The 22703-nt window shown below is 36.2% G+C and overlaps 1 long non-coding RNA gene across 2 annotated transcripts in view; it reads left to right on the forward strand.

Annotated features, from left to right (window-relative positions):
• The first annotated feature begins 860 nt into the window (after nt 1-860).
• The window catches only part of LOC134741393 (uncharacterized), a 381191-nt gene continuing 359348 nt past the window's right edge, over nt 861-22703 (forward strand). For both annotated transcript variants that reach the window (XR_010127879.1, XR_010127880.1), the window contains exons 1-2: nt 861-893; nt 926-1108. This is a non-coding gene — a long non-coding RNA (uncharacterized LOC134741393). The remainder of the gene's footprint in view (nt 894-925; nt 1109-22703) is intronic.

Consider the following 22703-nt stretch of genomic DNA (forward strand, 5'->3'; position numbering starts at 1 on the left):
AAAAACTATAAGCAATATTTGCTTTTTGGTTCGTTTATGACATTCTGCCAATACGCCTATTAAAAAAAAACAATAAACGATATTTGATTTATATATATATTTGGTCAAGCAAATCTTGCCAGTAAATAAGAACAAAAAAAAACTATACTCATCCTTTTCTTTTGGGTGTTAGTACTAGTGTAAGACAAAGATAGTATGATTGAAGATGATTTATTAAACGTTTGAGAAAAGCACTATACTTACTTCGGCGTGAAAAGGGGTTGTCGGCCTCATAACTATCCGGCCTCACTACGTTCGGCCGTATATTCTATTCGGCCGGCAACCCCTTCCTTCCCGGCGTCTGTAGTAATGAGTACTATTGTTCGTAGATGTAACTAATGATTTTACCAAAACGTGGCAATAGTTGACTTTAATACTGGACGAGCAAGTATGTATATGTAATGGAGCACCACCTATAAAAATATCCATACTGAATGCATTTCGCAAAGACACCTCGTAAATGTATCACTCCGTCTCAGTCGCAGTCCCGGTCGGCCCGTGAATGTCCGTGCGTAATTAACAACCGTTCCGGAACATATAAATCGCGCGCCACTCTACATTCTTCTTCGTTCCTGTCCTTTTGTACTTGCGTTTTTTAATGCCCGCCACGTGTGGGCGATATACGTCCGTCAGATTGAAGTGCGTCTTGATAAATACGAACCTTAATTTTTTAACATGCGATATGAGTAGTGAGTACGGTAATTGATTGAGGTGGCTGACGATTTTTAAAACTCGTAATTCCTAGCTCGGAAAGCGCTTTTTAAAGAGATGAATTTATTTCTATTCTTTGTGTGTTATTTCGTCCAGTAGAGCTACGAGTACTATACTCTGTATCTTTAGGTATTAAAATAAAAGTAAACAAACAATTTTTAACATTTTCGGGTAGTTATAACATTTACTGGTTAACCAACCAAATACAAAACCCCTTGGATCTGTCACTGAACGGCCTGGCTTTAACCTACATTATTTGATCATGTAATGTTTTCAACTACCCTCAACTGGCTTAAGGAGCCATTTAAGGGTAGATTTTGTTTACTTTTATTTAAATACCTAAAGATACAGAGTATAGGTGCTGCAAATCATGACAAGAAATGTAAGTTGTAAACATAAATGTGGAATTATACCTAATTCAAGTGAGCGAGAGGAGCGTCCACTGTCAGCCACAAAGCGAGGACTTTGACACAGTTTCATACTTTGAACCCTTGCACTTGAATCCAAGTCAAAGCTTGGCTTGTGAGCTTCTAACTAATTTGATATGGGAAACAAAAATATATTCTGCACATTACTACTTTTTTCTATTCTTTTCAGACAAGTTATATGTAATGACAATTATATATTATGGCATAAATTTAAAAAAAAAGCAATAATCAAATGTTAACTGTCGTGAGTAAAATAAAACTAATTTTACTTTTGTTTTAGTGACATTGACTTGATATTCTTCACCGGTTTCTTCTGTCTATGGCTAATATAGCGTCGTCTGTGTAAAAAATTAAATATTACCAATACATAATACTTAATAATTACTTAGGTACAATAATGTGCCATAAATGGAAATGTAATCTAATGTTACCTTATTGTTATTTGTTACCTGTTTATGTTATTATATAAATAGGTATATGAAGTAAAATTCTTTAGATTTCTTATAAATTATTAGATGTGAATTCTGGATGTACGAGTAGGTACGTTTGACAATTAGTTAGCAAAATACATTTGACTTGTAATGCGTAAAGATAAATATTTAATAAATGCAATGGCGTTATACAAAAAGTTCAAAAATGTGAAAAGTGAAGTTTAACAAACCCTTGATAATCGTTTGTCCCTATTTGTCATTTTGACATTTAGTGCTTATTAGAAAAAGACAAAATTTAACAAAGGTTTTCTAAGCTTTATGAATAAGGGCGGTAAAACAGCACCATAGGACGGCACTACGATTACAAACGTGAGCCTACCCTTGGTGCAATCAAATGAAGATGGAAATAAAAATAAAGCACGTGGTCCATGAGCGGGCAACAAAAGGCGGTGTTGCACCGTCCTCACGACCAATTAGCTCCAGCATTGCGCTACATAAATTGTATCAAACTGCTTTGCGCCACCATACTGGTTCCTCTTTCTGTGCTGGAAGAGAAATTAAGGCCAATTCTAATTTAACAATTTGTTACGGTTTGAAGTGGTTTTGACACGACCCTGACGATCGTCTTGGGTATTGGCGAACATCTCACGCACGACTTTCGCTTGCACCAGGCACCAGTCAGCATGTGCGATCTTCAAGGTATCGAATCTAAATCGGGCGATCTTCAATATTTGAGGGTTACAAGAACTTAGCCGCCGCCATAAAATAGAAGTAACGCTCTCATGTTCTGTAAATTATTTGTAAGTATTATTACGGGGTCGATGATTAAATGATAAAGTTTTCACAAAGCATATTTTATATGATTAAAAATAATAATGATGAGTGAAGTTTCAAAAATCTCTTTAAAATAAGGAAGAAGGGAATTTAGTTATTATTTTGCTTCATGTTAATCCTTTTAATAAAATTTTACTTTTGCAAAGAAAACTGGAACCATCACTAGTATGTGAGAGAAGCATCGATAATTGATTTTATCGATATAGGAACTCCCTAGATTCCGATGTCTGCTTATCTGTTTAGTTTGACCATCAATAAGTGTATCAATTTTGACGTTAATTCCATACTACACACTAACCAACACATAAAAAACCGGCCAAGTGCGAGTCAGACTCGCGCACGAAGGGTTCCGTACTATTACGCAAAAAACGGTAAAACATCACGTTTGCTTTATAAGTGCCCCGCTTAAATATTTATTTTATTCTATTTTTAGTATTTGTCGTTTTAGCGGCAACTTAAATACATCATCTGTAAAAAATTCAACTGTCTAGCTGTCACGGTTCATGAGATACAGCCTGGTGACATACAGACAGACAGACAGATGGACAGAGGAGTCTTAGTACTAGGGTCCCGTTTTTACCCTTTAGATACGGAACCCTAAAAATGATGGCACTACGATGACACGTTAAAGAAGCGTTTTTTGTTAACACATATTTTACCATAGGTACTTATATTTAAGGAGTTCGCGCTTCCACGATCCCTAACTCCAGGAACACTCGAGTCCCTCGCAAGAGTTCATTATCACAAATAAACTGGAGAGCCTTTCTGTTTTTATTGTCGTGCTTCCTACAACAATATGGCAAACTGTGTCAAGTGTCTTGGAACGGTTCGCTGAATAGATTCAGTGGTGGAATTTATATTTGAAATGGCACAGTTATCTACTGAAGTAATATCTGAAAGATTAGGAAATATTTATTAATTACAGTTACGATATAAGGCTAGATTTAAAGCTTCGAAAAAGTATTTGATTTTTTTAATGAGTAATAGTTTCTCGGTTCGGGTAAAATGAAATTCAAACCTAACAATGGTAAAGTACTAAATGGTTTATTCGCACAGAAACAGATGAAACCTTCAAAGTAGCTGCGGTTTTAATACAATCTGGGTGTTGTATAGTTGTAACCACATTCATACGTGAGACGTTTGAGGATTAAGTGCTTAGCTCAAATGTTATTTTGCTTTCTAAACCGTAGAAGGGAAGTTAGGAGCGATAGAATTAGCGAAAGGAAATGGAACGTCAAATGCTCAAGAATTTTTGGGGAGTCAAGGAGCTTTCGAATAACAATTGTAATGGTATTTCAACGAAATTATATGGTATAATTATATTTTGTACAAAATGTTTGTTAGTTAATGAAATCTTTGTTATATTTCTTCGGGGATAAAACTTTATTATTAAGTGCATTGTTTAGTTATGACTGCTATTAAAGGTTCTTATGGGAGAGGCAAGTTTTCCTATCGTCTGTTTTTTATTTAACTATAAAATACTACGCCATACATTTTCAATGCAATAAACCAATGAGCGTTCCATACTATTTCCTATGGGCAGTATTTCATAGTTACGAATAATCTTAGCACTATCGCAACTCAGAAACTTTGTCAATATAATAAACGCAACAACCAAATATATATATAAAAACCTAATTTAGAAAAATATTCCAGTGTGGCATACTCTTGGCGCGTTATTTCATACGCTACTTTTGATGCTGACTGTGCACTAGATAAGGGTGTGGTATTCCGCGAATTCTTCAACATAGATCGATTTCAACGAAAAATCTGGAAGCTGGATATCACGAAATACCGTTTTTCCTTGTTGCATAATAAATATCAACCGAAGTTAACGCCAAAGGGCAAACTAGTCACGCAAAATATTTACGGGAAAAGTGAGGTAAATCACGAATAAATATTATTCGGTTGTTTATTTTTGCTTCTACCTTTTTACTGGTAATTATAATATTATTATGTTATTATCAACACGATATTATTATTTTTCAATAAATATAATTTTGTTATAAAGCGACTGCTAGGTGCGTTTAAAGTCAAATTGCGACTTGGACGCATAGCGCGGGCTGTAGTAAAAAAAGTTTTTGAGTTGATATTCACTGAAATCTTCCTAAGGCTCGATAGATTTAATGATTAATATTAATAGGCGGCTTGTGAGTTCAGATTCAGATATTTATGGATAAAGTTATAAATAATTTTACACGTCACACAGCATCCACATCATTATCACAATACATACACATAATTATTACAATATTAAATTGCTAGATACAATTTATTGAGTAAGGTAGATTTGATTTCTAATAGTTACATTAATTTTTAAATATTAAATTTGAATGACGTGATTTTATTGATAACATAATACACGAGGACCGGTGCAATTGAGTCCTTTACTGGTCTTGATACTTTGGTAATTGAAAAATAAAGTGTGACAAAAGGACAAAGCTCTAATAATATTCGGAGGCTGATGAAACGGAAACTGATAGGAAAGCCAATACGGACTTACATATAGCATATTTATTTAACAATGTGTATATTTTGTAAAACAAGACCAGAGCATCTTTCTATTTGTTGTATGTAGTTTTTATTAAATAAGAGGAATCAAATAATTATAATAAAAAAATAAAAATTTCGTTTTTCCGCTTTTCCTCATGCACTGTTTTATTGCTTAAGAGCATGTTTGTCCCATAAGTATATTCTTCATCTTTAATTTGTTTAAAATTATATTCTGCTTGGCGTTTGGTTTTAGGAGAATGTTTCATCCATCCTATGCTGATTCGATTACTCCTGTCATTTAAAAACAGCCATCACACTGCATCCAGCCGTATCAAGCCGATATTAAATCAGCATTGCCATCTAGCTCTGTGGCAGGAAATCTCATATACTAGTTAAAAAACTACTGTTAAAATTCCTTTTATACTATCAGGACATGAGTTATTACTTGCAAAAGTAAATATGTTAAATATACTGTATTGTCATTGCTCTAATCTTTATTTTTACTCGACTGCGAAGAAAAAGAAAAACGTGCCGAGTGAAAGGCCCGAAGTAGGTAGTCCTCTGTCCTTTTCTAAATGTTGCCATTTACGAAAGAAATACCTAAAAGTGATATTTCATAGCGAAAAATTTATCTTGGTTCACTTGGTTGAGCTTGTAAACGTTTAGAAATATAAATAATCCAAACTGATTTTGCTATGCTTAAACAGGTATATGTAGTATCCAGAAATTGGTAAGTTAATTAAACATATGGAGGATTAATGGGGTGACAATAATCTTATAGCGTCACGTATAATGGTCATGGGATAATCCAGAATTTAATCAGCAAATCCCACTGGCTACCCTACTCAGGCCTTTAGAATATTAGAAATGCGGCTAGATCTGTCGACGAATATTAGGATTGGGTTTAATGTAATGTCATTTTAGTACCTAAGCAAAGATAATAACTGTGTGTATAGTTATGACTATTGCTTGTCATAATAAAAATCCAATATAAAATAGTAGTAAAAAAATCACTTATTAGGATGCGACCGTTTGATGTAGTTAATGAAAAGTCGATAATAAATTGAAAAACAAATACCTACTGATGTTATAGCGTTGATATATATATCTTGAAATATCTTCGTTAGCGTGCAGTTTTCGATTCGGAGATCGCGAGTTCGAACCATGGTTGAACCATAAGTTCCCGGAACTTATATACCAGTCCCTTTTCAATGAAGTAAAACATAGTAAAGAAATCGGACCTTTTCCTTTCTGTTTGGCAGGTTGGCAGGTCAGTGGGCAGTCACGTAAAAACTAGTTACCTATGGCAATTAGTAGGGTAACGTTGCTGAAAGAAGTGCTAAAATATCGGGAATTCATATAAACACATTTAATGTAAGAAATTAAGTACTACCTACCTAATTAATTGTGGTTTTAAAGTTTGTCAAAGGTCTGTCTCATTTCAAACATAGACAGAGAGAATCATACTATCTTTGTCTTAGACTAGTACTAGCACCCAAAAGGAAAGGATGAGTATAGTTTTTTTTTGTTCCTATTTACTGACAAGATTTGCTTAACTAACTATACTGTTTCTGCCTAGGAGGATATAACCAAACGAAGACGCCACGTCTGTAATTTTTTGTACAATAAAGTCTGCCGATTTTTGCGGGGGAGGGGAACGTCAAATGTATACGTGACGTAAAAATAGCCATGTCAGATAAACGTCAGTCCATACATTGTGTATGACCATTGGCCGACTATTTTCGACAGAGGGGAACGCCTGTTTATGGCTACTCCGTTTGGTTATATCCTCCTAGGTCCCTGCAGTGGCACTCGCAGGTTAAAACTGTTTGACTTAAAAATGATATTTGTAAGAACACTTGTGACTAAAGAACAGTTGCACCAAATTGACTGTCACCTTTAAAGCGTTCGCTAATTTTTGTATGTAAAGTTTCATACTTTACTGCTGTGTGACGATGATCAGCCCGTCAAGTGTGAATGGTGCAACTGGCCCTAACTACACAACTTTTATACGTTAGGTTAGGTACAAACGCAATTTAACTATGTATCTTTTGCATCTCAAAATCTCTAGATTCCTGCCCAATGATTAATTGATAGCCATCGACACACGATCCGATATAACAAACAATGAACATACAAACGCTCAGCAAAATCATTAAAATTGTAACATTATAAATAAGGGGTCCTGCATAATAGGCCTCGAATGAAGGGGTCTCTTTGTAACACAACTCGTATAGGGTCGGTACATAAATAGTTACATTTCATTGTGAGCAGCAAATTATTGTAATTTAGCAGATTTCGTACAAAAGAGCTGCACGTACGTTAAAAATTGAAATTTGACGGTGACAGGAGTGGAACATTTTGGATTAATATGTGACGCCGGTTGTTTTTTATTGCTCGATGTTATTAGCTTTTTATAGACCCCAAAAGTTGTATTTTTGCTTTGAACAAGTCGGTCATCTAGACAAGTAATACAAGTATGAGTTAGACATTGTTTATGTAGTTTCGAAATGCAAATATTGCAAATATACAAAAGTCACTTTTTGGTAAATGAAGAATATTCGCAGACGTTACATAAGATCAGTAGGTACGGATAATTATTACCAAATAATTACCATTTTTAAGGAGAATAAGGTTCAAACGACTGTAATCACACAAATTATAAACTAAAACTAAAACAAATTATTAAACTTCATTATACGTAACTTAAAGTTGATTTTTTGTATAACATCATAGAAATAATATTAAAGCAGCAACCAAAACTTGCTCTGATTTGTAGACGATAAACTTATTTACTTTATTAATATCACATGTTTTTCATTTATTGTTGTGTTTCCATATTCTTTATTATATATTTATGATAAGGGTCTAGTTATTTGACAATATACATAAAATAATTTATAAACATAAAATACAATAAAAAAAACTTTCGTGTCCCGATTCGATACTTTTCCCCATAATCTACATGTACAATTTGTCATTGCGTTGGTTTCAGATGGGGCTTCTATTTATAATTAATTATAAACATCAAATAATACCAAAAAGTCACATCCAAAGAATTTAGTATTTAGCTAGGCTAAACAACCATAACAAATAAATAAAGAAATATTAGGGGACATCTCACACATATCAACCTAGCCTCAAACTAAGCTAAGCTTGTAATTACTATGGGTGCTAGGCGACGATATACATACTTATATAAATAAATACATACGTATATACATAGAAAACACCCATGACTCAGAAAAAAAATTGTGTTCATCACACAAATAAATGCACTTACCGGGATTCGAACCTAGGACCATCGCCTTCACAGGCAGGGTCACTATTTACTAGGCCAGACCGGTCATCAGACACAAGTTCTAAGAGTATTAAATATAACCCCTTTACTTTGATTAAAATAATAATTCATCCCTTATAAGTCCCACTGCTGGGCACATGCATACTCACATGCACAACACCAATAAAATGAGCTATTCTGAAATATAAACCTAAAATTAATTCAATTACCCAATGTTACTGGAAAGGGTAGCTTGAATCGATAAAAGATTTTGTTTGATATTGATCTTGAAGAAGTAGGTATAAGAAGTTAATTTAAGACCATATCGATAACCTAGTTCATACTTGTACTAATTATACGGAAAATTAGGTTGTCATTAAGACTTTCGGTTTGTGGACTAATTCCAACAACAAATTTACCATAATTAGTACGTACGTAATTATAGTACTAGGGCATCGAAGTTGTGTTTTGTTTTGTGGCTTGCTAGCTGTATGATTTAACTGGACAATTTAATAGTTTCTTAAAAAATATATAAATGCAGATATTGGCAAGGGAAACCTAGCTAACACAGGAATTACCCGACTTAAGGCTGATTCTCACTGGCATAAAGGCGCGGATGATGGATGACGTGTCGTCGCAACAAATAGGGGTCGCCATTCAGGCCTTCGTTATTGTGTTAAAATCAATTTGGCTCATCCCTAGCAAGGGTGTATACCCTGTCGATAAAAGTTTCGATATTTTGGATCTCAGTTTATGCGTGGGTCAATTTAAGCATTATGCAGTTTTGTGAATTGTGAAAATTTGCTGTTTTGTTGTTGTGATAAAAAATCTGGAGATGATGAGATAAGTATTAAAGTACCGTAAAACCATCGAAGTATTATAGTTTAGTTAATACAACAACTATGGTACACAAGTTCAACACAAGTGTTGAACATTATACCAATATTATGTTGGTTTAGTATTTTCTGGGTGTTTCTCGCAATTGCATAACTGTGTTGTCTCTGACTTAGTATTAAATAGTAGTCACACCTAGAAAAAAGATATTCGAGTTATTTTAGGACCATAGTTCGGCGATACGGTACCTTAGTTTTTCTATTTGATATTGTGTTGTTTACGAACGTGGAATGTAAAGAAGTAGAATGTATGAGTAAAGTAACATAAACGTACCATAATTGTATTATTGTTTAGCTTAAAATTATTTAAAAAAAGTAGCTGTGTATAGCCACTCGCTGGTTTCATGGTACTCAAAGAGTACATACGCATGTTAGGTTACAAGAACTGCTAAATTACAAAAAACAAAAGTAATCAACCGTACTCAAGTATATAAAATATGCATATACAGACTACTTAGTGATTTCGGGTGTCGGAAGGATGGTTCCTTAAAATAATTGGTTTCGGATATTGCTTACAATGTACTTAATAATACTTATTCATACAACATTGTCAAATTATATCTAATCAATTAAAATACCTTAAAAAACGTATACTATACTTTTAAAAATGCATTTAACCTAGAGTTAGACCAAGATAAGGCTGCAACGATTTTGATAGCAAACGCAGTGCAAGTGTTATTAATACGTTATAGTTACATATAAATTTGACGTTTGAAATAACACTTGCATTGCGTGTGCTATGAAAATCGTTGCAGACTTATCTTGATCTAAGTCTACTTACTTATGTAAGTTTGTAAAATTTTGTTTGTAATAGAACATCGATAAAATTTAATCCTTTCCCATCCCTACAAATCTACAACTAAACACGCCTATGTCCAGTTGCTAACTAATAATAGTTCTTGGGGACGCAACCCCACAAGCCAAAGCAATACATTCAACAAAAGTCACCATATCCCTAGAATTGTTAAAAACGGGCTGCATTTTTTTTGAGATGAGTGTTCGGTTGCAATTTAATGAGGTTATTAACAGACGGGTTGTTCCAGAGGGGCATTTTCCTATGTTCATTTGAAACTTCTTTTAGTCACATAACGCTTTTGTTCATGATTAGCCATATTTATCTGTGTGTATTTATTGTTATATAAAGTGCGAATAGTAGATCTGTTATTTCTTTCCATGTTTTCTAAAAGCAATTTTATAGGTATTATGTATTTTTCTTCAACAACTTGGTAATGTGTTTAGATTTTAATTATGTCATCTCTCTAGTCCATATTTAGTGTTTATATAGAATCTACTGATATTTTTATTATTATTTGTATGTTTTTGGATTTCACGGGCCTATAAATCCCGGTCTTATGATAGGCCTGCGTGGGGATATAGATCCAACACGTAGAGGCCCCTTGGAGAGCTTTTATGTCATGTAGATGTAGATGTATGTCTGGAACCCTGGAACAGGCGCAACAATTATTGACACCCATGAACCGGTCGCAGCAGGCATTAGAACTATTGTAGAAAAAGTGAAAAGTATCATCATCATCATCATTAACTTAAGAGTTATTCTCTTGTCGGTGGAGTATCTTCCAGCTTTCTCTATCCCGCGCCAGCTCTTTGACTTTTTGATACGACACGACCCCTACTTTTTCTTTCACTTGATCTAAAAAGCTGCGTCTGGGTTTTCCTCTACCCCGCTTCCTTCCTATCCGCCCGTCCAGGATAGTTTTAAAGAATTAGTCGTGTCGTATTAAGTGTAAAATCATTTTCCCGCGTCTATTTGCAATAGTGTTCAGAATAGCTCTTCTTTCACTCACTCTTCTTAGCACCTCCTCATTCGTTATCCTGTCTCTCCAACTAATGCCTTCCATTCGCCTCCAGCACCACATTTCAAATGCTTCCATTCTCTTTCTTTCTCTTAGGGTCATTGTCCACGTTTCACTTCCATAAAGGGCTATACTCGAGATGTACACCTTAATCAGTAGCTTCTTGCTTCTGCATGAGTGAAAAGTATATGCATGAATGAAAAGTATACCGGTATAAGAATTGAAGTTTGGCTGGACAATGAGACTGGGTTATTGCAAAGACATCCGGGCACCTGCCATAACAATGTTTTCACTAGTTATCGAGGCAGACGGTGACTTGCCGCCCACTAGATGGGCCTCTGAAACGGCCGTCGCGAAGATGACCAGGAGCCAGCTGATAACAGCCACTGTGCCAATTCGCGTCTTATGCATGTTTTACATCTACCCCTGGAGCATATGTTTTATTTTTAAATTTTTTACCATTTATCCATTCTAAAGATGCTTGTTCAGCAATAGATAAGTTTTGGCTCATATATAATGAAGATTATAATTTTCGTAACATTGTATGAAAAAACCAAATATTTCTACCTAAATAATTTAGCTACTTCAATTTCATATATTATCGAATTTAAACTACCACAACGCGCGCACGCACACACAGACAGTCACGCGAGTGACTAAAACAAGTAAGTCTAAACCGTGAAATTATTTAATTTCATATATTATTTTCATTTATTAAACAAACTGAACTCGAATAAAAAAACACACACAATAAACACAGGTTATACGCATATCGATTTCCAAACAACAAATAGCCCTAAATGACCTACGAGAACATGGCCCATTCAACGCACATTATACCTCCCCTATTTGTTCCAACAGGGAATCGAACTTAACGAACTGTCATCACGAATACAATGAAAAAGTCGTTTATTCACATCAAACATCTGTTTCACACGTCTAAAACCATAGAAATAACTTCGCCATATTAAGTAAAACAACCCAATGCCATTACTGCACTTTTCTAATTCGGCTTGTGAAGCAAATGGATTTTTGTTTATTCAGGACCAACCGGCCTTAGATAAATAGAATGGGAAGATTTTTAAGTGCCAAAATTAAGTCTGAAGTGTTAAGTGCTCTTGACCTTAAATAATCAGATACCTTTGACAACTTAAAGCTCTCGTGGGTTTAATGGTGCGTAAAGAAAATATGTAATTATATCTAAGTACAAACGTGTGAAACAAGTTAACTTTAGTATGAAAATGTAGTAGTTATTTTTATTAATATCTATTTGTTCACGTTTTTTTTTTTTTCCTACTTACAATCAGGGGAATACTCGTTCTATTTGAAAATCGATTCAGTCTCAACAGGGCGCAGATGAGTTAAGAAATCATTTTTAATAACTGAAAATCCTGGCATCGTTACAATACAATTTTTTTTTATTTACATTCAGAGCAACATATGATAATAAGCTCATAATCATCTTAATAGATAATTTGATGACATAAAATTGTGCTTGCAATTTTTTAACATACTCGAATAACAATTCAAAACGAATAAAAATGACAAATTCTGCTATAAATAAGGTATTTTTAATATACAGTTTGCTTATAGATAATTTGTAGTCACTTATATTTCAATGAAGGGGCCAGTAAATTCCAAAGCAAAAGTAATAAATGTACAACGCTCCACGAATCGTACTACTAACGCCATCTAGTCAACAACTCGCACATCACGCCCAAGTTATTTCGTAAAATGTATTTATATTTTATAGCCGACTTCAAAAACGGAAGAAGTATTCAGTTCGTCGGAATATTTTATATTTTTCATACCACGCACAGTCCACATACTTTGCTTTTCACATATATTTACGAATATAGGTAGACGTCCACACTCTCCACAGGGCCGCATCGCACGCAACGGATTTTAGTTTTCTTTGTATAGAAAGTCACACAAGTGCATCTTCTAATCTACGGTGCAGATAAGTGGACGCACTTGCGTGACTTTCTATACAAAGAATACTAAAATCCTTTGCGTGCGATGCGTCCGATGCGTGCGACGTGGCCCTGTGGACGTAGCAATGTATAAAATATCACAATTATATCTACTACTCTCTTATCAGTAGAGGAAGACATCCTTAGAAATCTAAACTAATCCTATTTTTCCAGAGAATCTGAAGTGACGATTCTTGGGATAAGGTTCTTGAACGGATCGCAGACTCCTTTAGCAAGGGTAGGTTGATAATCAACTACTTTAAAAAAATATACAGGAATTACTCGATACCACCAAGTTATGTGAGATGATGCCTTGAAAATATTGACAGGAGACTAAACGTAAAAGTAATAAAACATTATTTAAGAAAGGGGATCGCTAAATTTGTATGTAAGCGAAGGTAGAGTGCGCGTTTCCATTAGCTACTCTAGTATGAACACTTAAGGATGCTCTTTAGCAGTACAAAGTAAAATAGTTTAATAATAAAAAGTAAAATTGCAGGAGAGCCAAAAGAAGGTTTTTTGTTAAATTTTACCTCAAATAAACTACGTACATAAAATTATATATTTATGGATTCGCCATTTCATGTTACAAAAATAAAAAGCCTAGCTAATAATATTATTAAATATTTAATAACGTTCAATATGAACTAGATTTGTAATGACTTATAGTTAGGTAATTTAGGTACTCGTAGTATTTTCATCGTGTTGGTATAGTGAAGAATTTTGTTTCACTCGGGAGCCTCGTGCCTTGAAACCCAAGATTCCATATTTTTCGAACTACTCGCTACGCTCGTGGTTCAATTTTGGATTTTTTTCGCTTGCTCGAATATCAATATTATCACGAACGGTTCAACAACAACTTTGCCCTCTTGTAATAAAACAAATGACTGACTATATTCAATTTTTTCTAAAGTTTGTCGAAAGCCTTGTCGTACAACAATGCGAACGCTAAGCGTGCAACGAGCCCTGGACAAATATTTGCGCGGCAGAATCACCCGGAAGCTATCTCGCAATATCGTGATGGATGACTCAGTATCGCTGGCTATACAGACTTTATAGTGTGTCTATACATTTATAATCTCTTGTAGACAAAACGCAGCTTGTCAGTCGCTGACAGACGACGTTACAGTGCTAATTAAGGTGACTGTCCATTTTCAACCGCAGCTGCGTTACTGCTCCGACACTACTGCAGCGGCCTGAACGCGTCGGTGTTATTGTCAATTTCCATAGTAAAATGAATGACGATATCGACTGCACGTAATATGGTGATTTTAACGTTTTACCAACCGCAGCTGCACTACTGCTCCGACACGTCGGTGTTATTGTCAATTTCCATAGTAAAATTAATGACAAGGCCGACTGCACGTAGCATGGCCATTTTTGCGTATTTAGTGTATTATTGCAACTGCGGCTGCAGACCGCACGTCAAATCTGTCACCTGCACTGAAATGTCTTTGGGTCACAGATATGAGTAGTTCTAAGCAAAGAGGATATAACCACTACGTTCTAATAAGGAGCTTATTACACCCAAGGATATACAACCCCGATGGTACAGTCGCCATATATCGCAGATATATCGGGTCGGCCCAGGAGCTCACAAATATCTGAACACGCCTTTATTGTCAAGGCGCTAGTGTTCAGATATTTTTAGCACCTCGGTCGCTCCGATATATCTGATGGCGACTGTCCCTACTGTAAACTTTTTTGCTAATCTATATTGAGCCATATCACAGAGCCAGTTAGGAAACGTGTGTGTTGTACACAATAATTGTGTACAACACGCACCGCGCTAGTTGTATCATGTATGCATGCACAATTAGGATTGTTCATTTTTTTTTAAATGTTCTATTTCGAAAACCATTTCGAGATATGAGGTTTTTAAACAGTTTCTGACATTTGCTGCGATATAATAATCGAAGATTAAAGATATTTCAACAAATATACTGATGACCTTAGTTTGACCTTCTCGCGAGGCTGAATATAATAAAGTCATCGTATAATAAAAGTTATCGAACCATAGTAAATAAATCCGTCACTCACGTCAAAGTTGTCATCAATTGTCATAATGAAAATTTTCAGTTAAACCGCTAGTTTTTTACGATTTGATTTATAATTTTGATACCTAAACCACCCTAAACAGTAGATTCTGATTGCTTAATATATCAAAAACGTTCCCATTCGTGGGAATGATTTACAAAATAATAGTCCGCGAAGACCTATGTGAAAGACGGTGTTGTCGTGAAGTAAATGTGGAATGGAATACTTCAAGTTGTTACCACATTATTGCTGTGAGGATCACGTCGATGTGAGTATAAAATTAATATTATTTTACTACGAATATTTAAAAGTCCATTTTTGTGGTCGGATCACTATTACCTATTTATTTTCTGTGATGATGTGGCCAGAATATCTAAAGACAAACCGTTTAACACAGCTTGTGCCCTACTAGCTCCGTTTTACTGCTTTGAAGTTAAATTCAATAAATAGACATACATATACGAGTATGTAACTTATTTGATGAAACTGAAAAGATAATTTCTAATTTTCAGGTACAAGTTGCAGTTCAAGGTTCAAGCTGCTGATATCATGATCATGGCGGACAAAACTAAAGTTAATAAAGAGTTGTGAAAAATAAAACAGTCTTATTTTTTACTTTTTTATTAATTTAGGAAAAACCTGTTTCCCAAAAAAGTGTATACATTATATGTTCAACATGTTCTGCACGTGAGGTTGACAATGAGGGCTTTGTTTATTAGCATTCAGTTGAAGTTGATGTAGGTTCTACTCTTGTTGAACCAGAAAATAATTGCATAGTTTGTTATTAAATCTATGCCCAGGCACTATTCTTGCTATAACTTTACATTCTCCGCCTTCTCTAGAAATGTGTACATATCCCACAGCCGTATCTAAAAAGGAAATGACCTGACCACACGTGATGACCTGAAATAGCAGAATACCTATAATTAGCAAAATGTATCTGATTCAACAGATCTCAAATGCAGTGCAGCGAGGGAATGCTGCAGGCATCATGGGAACTTTTGAGCCGGGTACGATGCAGGGTGGAGGCGCATATTAGATGTTTAGTTTATTATTAGTTTTAATTATTATGTTATTTATTATTAATACCTATTGTATTGTATTATGCTCTTTCTATATTATATTAAGATGTATGTTTATCAAATACAATAATACATATAATACAATATCTAACCAATGGTAACAAATAGGTAGAAATAATCCACAAGGTGCTAAGCGTCCTTAACAGTGGACGCTTGTTACAATTTTAAGAATCAAATCTCCTTACGAATCGAATCACTTACAAAATATATGATGTAACTTGCATTTGTATTTTTGCTACCCTGATTTCAGCCAAGTTACGGTTGTAGCATTATCGTCACTCGCTTCTTCACGTAAAAAATACAAAAGTAAATTAGTATTTTATTTGTACGTCTGACATTACCTATATATGACTTGACATTGACAAGCCATTAACGAACGCTGTCGCGACTGCACGCCGCAACAGCCGCAGTCGTGCTGCTACAGTAGTGCGGCACCGCGTAACGTCGCAACTGCAGTGCAGCGGCAGTTACAAATGGACAGTCACCTTTACGGTGACATTCGGATGGCAACAGTAGCAGGAGCTCCCCAGGTATTCTATCGACGCGGAATCGGCTAAAGCCGATAGGAAAAAGCTTTATGTCTGCGCAATAAGAGCGAAAATGTCGTCCGTCGTTGGGCTCGGCTCGCATCGGCCGACGCGTCGACGGCTTTATCCGTTTATTTGGACAGACATAAAGGTTTTTCCTATCGGCTTTTGCCGATTCTGCGTCGATATATCTGGCTGGCGACCCTTACTGTCAACTACTACTGGGGTGTCTTACTTTATTTTATACTTTATGAAATTAGTAACGCATTATTGCCGCGATTAGAACTCAATTCGTCACTCATTTCAAAAAGAAATTTGACAGTGACTGCTTTAGTGTTTACGCCGCAGCAGTAACGCTGCTGAAGTTGCCACCCGAAAGTCACCGTATTACTTGTACAGAGAAGCCCCTATTTCACCACGGTGACAGATGCGACAATTGTCTACATCACTGTTGCTGACGTCACAAGCCGACTGCACGCCAACTACAACGTCGGCGTGCAGTTCCCATACAAGTTGCAGTCAGGTTGCAGTCCGTCTGTATCGGCCCTAATAGCCATTAGATAACTCATTCAACTTTTTACCTTATTCTCACGCAAATCCAAATTTAAACTGTTTTTGCAACTGGCTATTAAGGCTGTTATGCGTAGTTGGGTAGTATTATCCCATGCGTACATAGTCATTGCGTCCAAAGGTTAGGTACATTTTTTAGCTTGGCTGTGTGCTGCATAAGGCCTATATGGCCACGTAGAAGTGTTAGTACAATATACCTACATAGTACATTACGAGTACGTCAGGAATGTTCGCCGCGTGGAGAACCGTTAGTTTTCAAGCCGTGCTGCGCAAGCGGGTGGCGTCCCTGGGCGAACGCGTGCGGGGCAGTACCAACACTCTCCTGAAGGTGATCGCTGAAAGGATGGACATCAGCCCTATCCTCGCTCACTGGATGTCCGTGCATGTCAATTGTAATTATAATTATACTTTCTACTAACACACCTAATATAAGTTATTACTAACATAATATGGATTATTTGTATCTGTAATAAATGCTTTTATTTCATTTCATTTCATATACACTTCTGTAAGTTAGAATATGCTTGTTAAGGTAACATTCCAATTGCAACAGCATTCCAGCGCAGCATTACTGCCGACTATATTTTACTTATATGAGCGGCCAGAGAGCGAAACTGGTGCCGATGACAGACGTATGACGTTAAGTCGCATATAGGATGTTTTTTTAACACAACATTGTAACACCTCAATTATTCTCAATAATGATAATAAATATATGTATATATATAATTATTTATCTATAAAAATGCTTGGTAATTTACACAAAAATAAGTAAACAGAAATTGGTTGTCATTTCCAACAATCTTGTTTTTAACATGACAAAGACAGTTAGTTATGTTTTTATACGTGGCGAGTACGTATAAAAACTCTCAAGTTTCAATATCAGTAAACTAAAGAGTAAGTATCTATAATCTAGATAACAACATTCTGTATTTAGCTTTACGTCATACGTCTGTCATCGGCACCAAAGTTTCGCTCTCGTTATATCAAACTTGGTTATATTATGTCCCACACAACTAACTTCAATAGTTCTACATGCATCTGATGTTACATTCTAGTTAATTTACCATATTGCTTAGCTTAATATATTGCAACTGATGATTTCCATTTTAAATATCACAATCGTTTCTTGAACGTTTTCCAGAATTCGATCTAAAGCCCGGTACAGTTAAGTGCGCTTTCAAATAGACGCTGTGTGAACATAAGGCATTTTAAAATTAATAATTCGTACGCAGACGGCCTTTTGGGGCTTCGCTGGCGTTCACGCGCCGCTGCACATACTGTTCAGGGCACCTAGTGTACTGAATTTCAAAATGGCTTATCAGGGCTTTTCGCTTGAAGCTCTAATGCTGTCGCAACTAGCAACGCTTCCTAACATTGGCGTAGGTTAACGACATTAAATAAGTAAATTGGTGGCCATTTAACCACATTGAGTAATAGGAGTTTTTGACGTGATAACATCTTATAAATCGATGAACACCAGTAGCATGCACGAAAAAGTGTCACGTTATCAGGACAGATCTCCATGGTAACGTTGTGGACAGATCTCCATGGTAACGTAAACTTTTTCTTTTAACTCCTTTGTATTGTATGAAATAATGATAATTCAGTAATAATAATTTAATTCAATTCATAAATAAAATATTAAACTAAACCACAGAATAACTAATAGTACTACACTAAACCGACGTAACCCGATTTTACAGACAACCATATTTTTTATCATTGCTTTTGGTGGCAAATAAGCAAATAGCACGCCCGTAGCCTATGGACGAGTGCAACACAGAGATGTCACATGCGCCGATTCTTTAATAACCTGCACGTACACTTCTTTGCAATATTAATTATTTATGAAGCTTCGCCAGGGAGCGTCACGAAAGGGAATTCTTCTGAAACAGCACACATCACACGTGTCCTCCTGGAACCTAAATGATTTTTAGATACCAGGGTGTGAGGATAAACGCTTTGCCGTACCAAACTTTGGGAGTGTGTACAAATATGAACGGTATGAACCTATAAGTTCGTCCCGTTTCTGATGTCAATAATAAACACAATAGTTGGCTTGTAAACAAAACCGTGTAAAAACTGCAAGTTTGCAGAAAATGTGTTTAGTTCTTAGATTGTTTATTCCAGAGGATGTCGCGATACGCTGTGACATGTCGCGTCGTATCGCACCGGCATCGGCACTGTGACCCAGATCTCTGTTCATCGTTATTCAGTATGGTAATGTGAGCGGAATGGAATCGCTGAATACGGGCAGGGTTGTTCGTTCAATTGAATCATTTGTTGCGTTAAAACGTTAATTTAAATATCGAACGGAATAAAAGACTTCAATAGTACACGGGTACCGTACCTATAGTCCTAGCGGTACACCCCGAAATTCAGTATAATGCTGCAAATGGTGTTAAAAGTATGATCTTTAGGCCATTCGATTCAATTTGCCCAGTAGAACGAAAAAAAGGAGGAGTTATGACGTCATCTTTTTTGCATGGAAATAAAATTGCTCAGAAACCTATCGTGTGTGGTATCAAATGAAAGGGCTTTTTAAGCCTATTCTAAGAATGTAATATATCGTATCATTACATTTCAGGCCTTTTTTTTCAATTAGAATAAAAATAATTTTCAAAACATACCAAGCTTCTCCAGATACGTTACCGTTCAAAACTTTTATGTAAAATATACAACAAATTATACCTAATAAGAATATCTTCATATCTAAACTATAACTACCTACCAACCGACAAATACGAGTATTAGCCAGCGCACGGTTACTTACGATTTCTCATTACTTGTTTTTTTATGCCATCTTACTAAGACTAGGTAGGCGTCTTTGACCAACTCTAAGGGCGAGCAGTACGCGCTTGTATGTACCACTGGAGAGCTTCGTCACTTTTTCTTTAAGATATGACATCTATTTCATTTCATAATTTATATATAGTAGTGTTGTAGCCGGCTAACTAGAGCGGTAAAACTAGGTTCATATAGTAAAACAATATAATAGTAAAAATATGTACAATAAATTAAACTAATTTCTGTCAGTACACGAGTTAAAATCAATTAATTAATATTGTCACTGGCCTTAACGTTTTAGATTTCCAATCTTCATCGAGCCGAACGATGATTTTCGGCAGCGGTAGTAGCAACTGCGGGCGACGCGGCCGTGGGCTCACCAGGCGCAAGCAGATAAAAACTTCAACAGCGAATATCCAGAAAATAAGTAGTTTCAATCATGCATCTTCAGTTTTAAACCAAAAGGAAGGGCTGCAACAATCGTGCTTTCTTAGTTTTCGGGTTGAAACCTAACAAAAGCCTCATTGAGTTACAAGAACCAGTGACGTACAAATAAGACTTGGATTAGGTTTCCCAAAGTTGTGTATAGACGGCAGCACCAATCTCTCTCGATATATCGTAATTCCGTAAGGAGTTCGTATAGGAGGTGCAAGCGCGTACTGCTCGCCCTTACTTGTTTTTTTTTTATGATAAAGGAGGCAAACGAGCAGACGAATCGCCTGGTGGTAAGCGATATATTGCCTTCGCTCATGGACCAGACATCAGTGATTGTAAGTGCATTAACGGCCTTTAAGATGGGAGTACGCTCTTTTATTGAAGGTATGAAGGTTGTAACGGTCCGGAAATACAGCAGGCGACGGTTCATTCCACAATTTAGCTGTGCGAGGCAGGAAGTTGTTACTGGCAATTTAGCAATAAGCTGCTTATATATAATAAGAGCCCGGTAACGATTTTGGAGCAAAAATGTCGAATTGATAGATTTAGTCGTTGAAATATTATTTCTATTACGTATCAAAAGGTTTACAATTTCAGCGACTAAATCTATCAATTTTACATTTTTGCGACCAAAATCTATAACGGGCTCTTAACTCAGTCAGCTCCTTAAAGGTGCGACCACGCCGCTGCTTAAAAAACGGTGGCGGTATGGAGTCGCAGTGACGCATCGTAAGCGTACCGTGTTTTTTGCGTGCCATCCACACCGGTGCTCAAAATACGCTGACAATGCGGAATCCCAGTGACGTGCCGTAAACTTTACGATTTTACTAGGAGGGCATTCGATATAATCATTATATTTACGACGCGTCACTGCGATTCCACACCGTCGGCGTGTTTTAAGCAGAAGTGTGGAGAGCATGCGATAAAAACGGTACGCTTACGGTGAGTCACTGCGATTCCGTACCGTCACCGTTTTTAAGCAGCGTTGTGGTCGCACCTTTACTTGTATTCAATTTCCACGTCTGAAAGCAACAAGGAGCTTTTACATATTATGATAAATACCCTTGTTGTGGTAATAAATTATTTATCTATCTATCTATCTATCGTTCAATTGTTTTAGGTTTTTTTTTTGAAATCATGATGGTCAGATATATCGGAGCGGCCGAGGTGTTCACAATATCTGAACACTCACTCTAACGCCTTGACAATAAAGGCGTGTTCAGATATTTGTGAGCACCTCGGTCGCTCCGATATTGATGATGGCGACTGTACTAAACAAGTTCGACTCGCCTAATGGTAAGGCGGTCTTTACATAGGATGCGAGTGGGATATCGCTATATACGCACATAGCACTGTCACGCACATACACCCGAGCGACGTGTGATTTGTACCAGTGTGACAATTGCGTAAGCCATCTGTCAACCAGCTATAACATAAAAATTTGTTACTGTTTATGCACAAAAGCTATTAACATGAAAATTGCTTTTGTAAGCGCGTGATGTTGTGTTTGATCGAACTCATCGATTACTTTTTTTTTGTTAAAAATAACCAAAAAATAACAATTTAACAATAGAATAAGTCACAAATGTAAACATTTAATTAAGTAAGAGTTGAGCGCGGCGCGCCAACAATCTGGTTACTCCAGTTTGGCGCATTTATAGTATATGTGTAACTGTGTAACTGTTTTATATGAATAAATGAATTAATAATAATAATGTCTGTGTCCGCGATCCCGGGCACGCACGGCCGTCCGCTCAGTGCTCAGCGAGCTGCGATCGGAGAAGGACCTGAACTCACTGCACCTTTTTAAACGTTATCAGGATACTCCCGAGTCGTACAACCGACAGTCATACAAAAATAGATACCTAAATACTCGGGTTTCCTACTCTCTATCAAATAATAGACAATTTAAAATATTGCTCACTAAACTCCACAAATTGAAAACTCGAAATTCAATCGTTATAAAAGCAAATATCGAAATGGCAAATCCTAAATATCAACGCAGCATTCGATAATGCCGCAAAGTCCGGGATACTCGTTTTTAGTTCAGTGTACTGTGTACATTGAATGCATTTTGATAGATCCCGGTGGAATGGAACCACTCCATTACTTACATGATTGAGATGCCACGGTAGCCGTATTGCGAATGGTGAAGCCAATAGTTCTACTAACGGAACTTTTACTGTTTAGGTCACTTTAGGCTTGTTCTGTTCAGTATGGCATCAAACAATTCCCCCCTATTTAGTTCCCACACAGAAATATACAGAATATGTAGCAGAACGCAAACCGAGTATGAAGTTTGATGGTTAAGGGGTAGGCCCTTCAAAAAAACCGGCCAAGTGCGAGTCGGACTCGCGTTCCAAGGG

The sequence above is a fragment of the Cydia strobilella genome, chromosome 5 (assembly GCF_947568885.1).
Source record: "Cydia strobilella chromosome 5, ilCydStro3.1, whole genome shotgun sequence".
In the NCBI taxonomy this organism is placed as follows: Eukaryota; Metazoa; Arthropoda; class Insecta; order Lepidoptera; family Tortricidae; genus Cydia; species Cydia strobilella.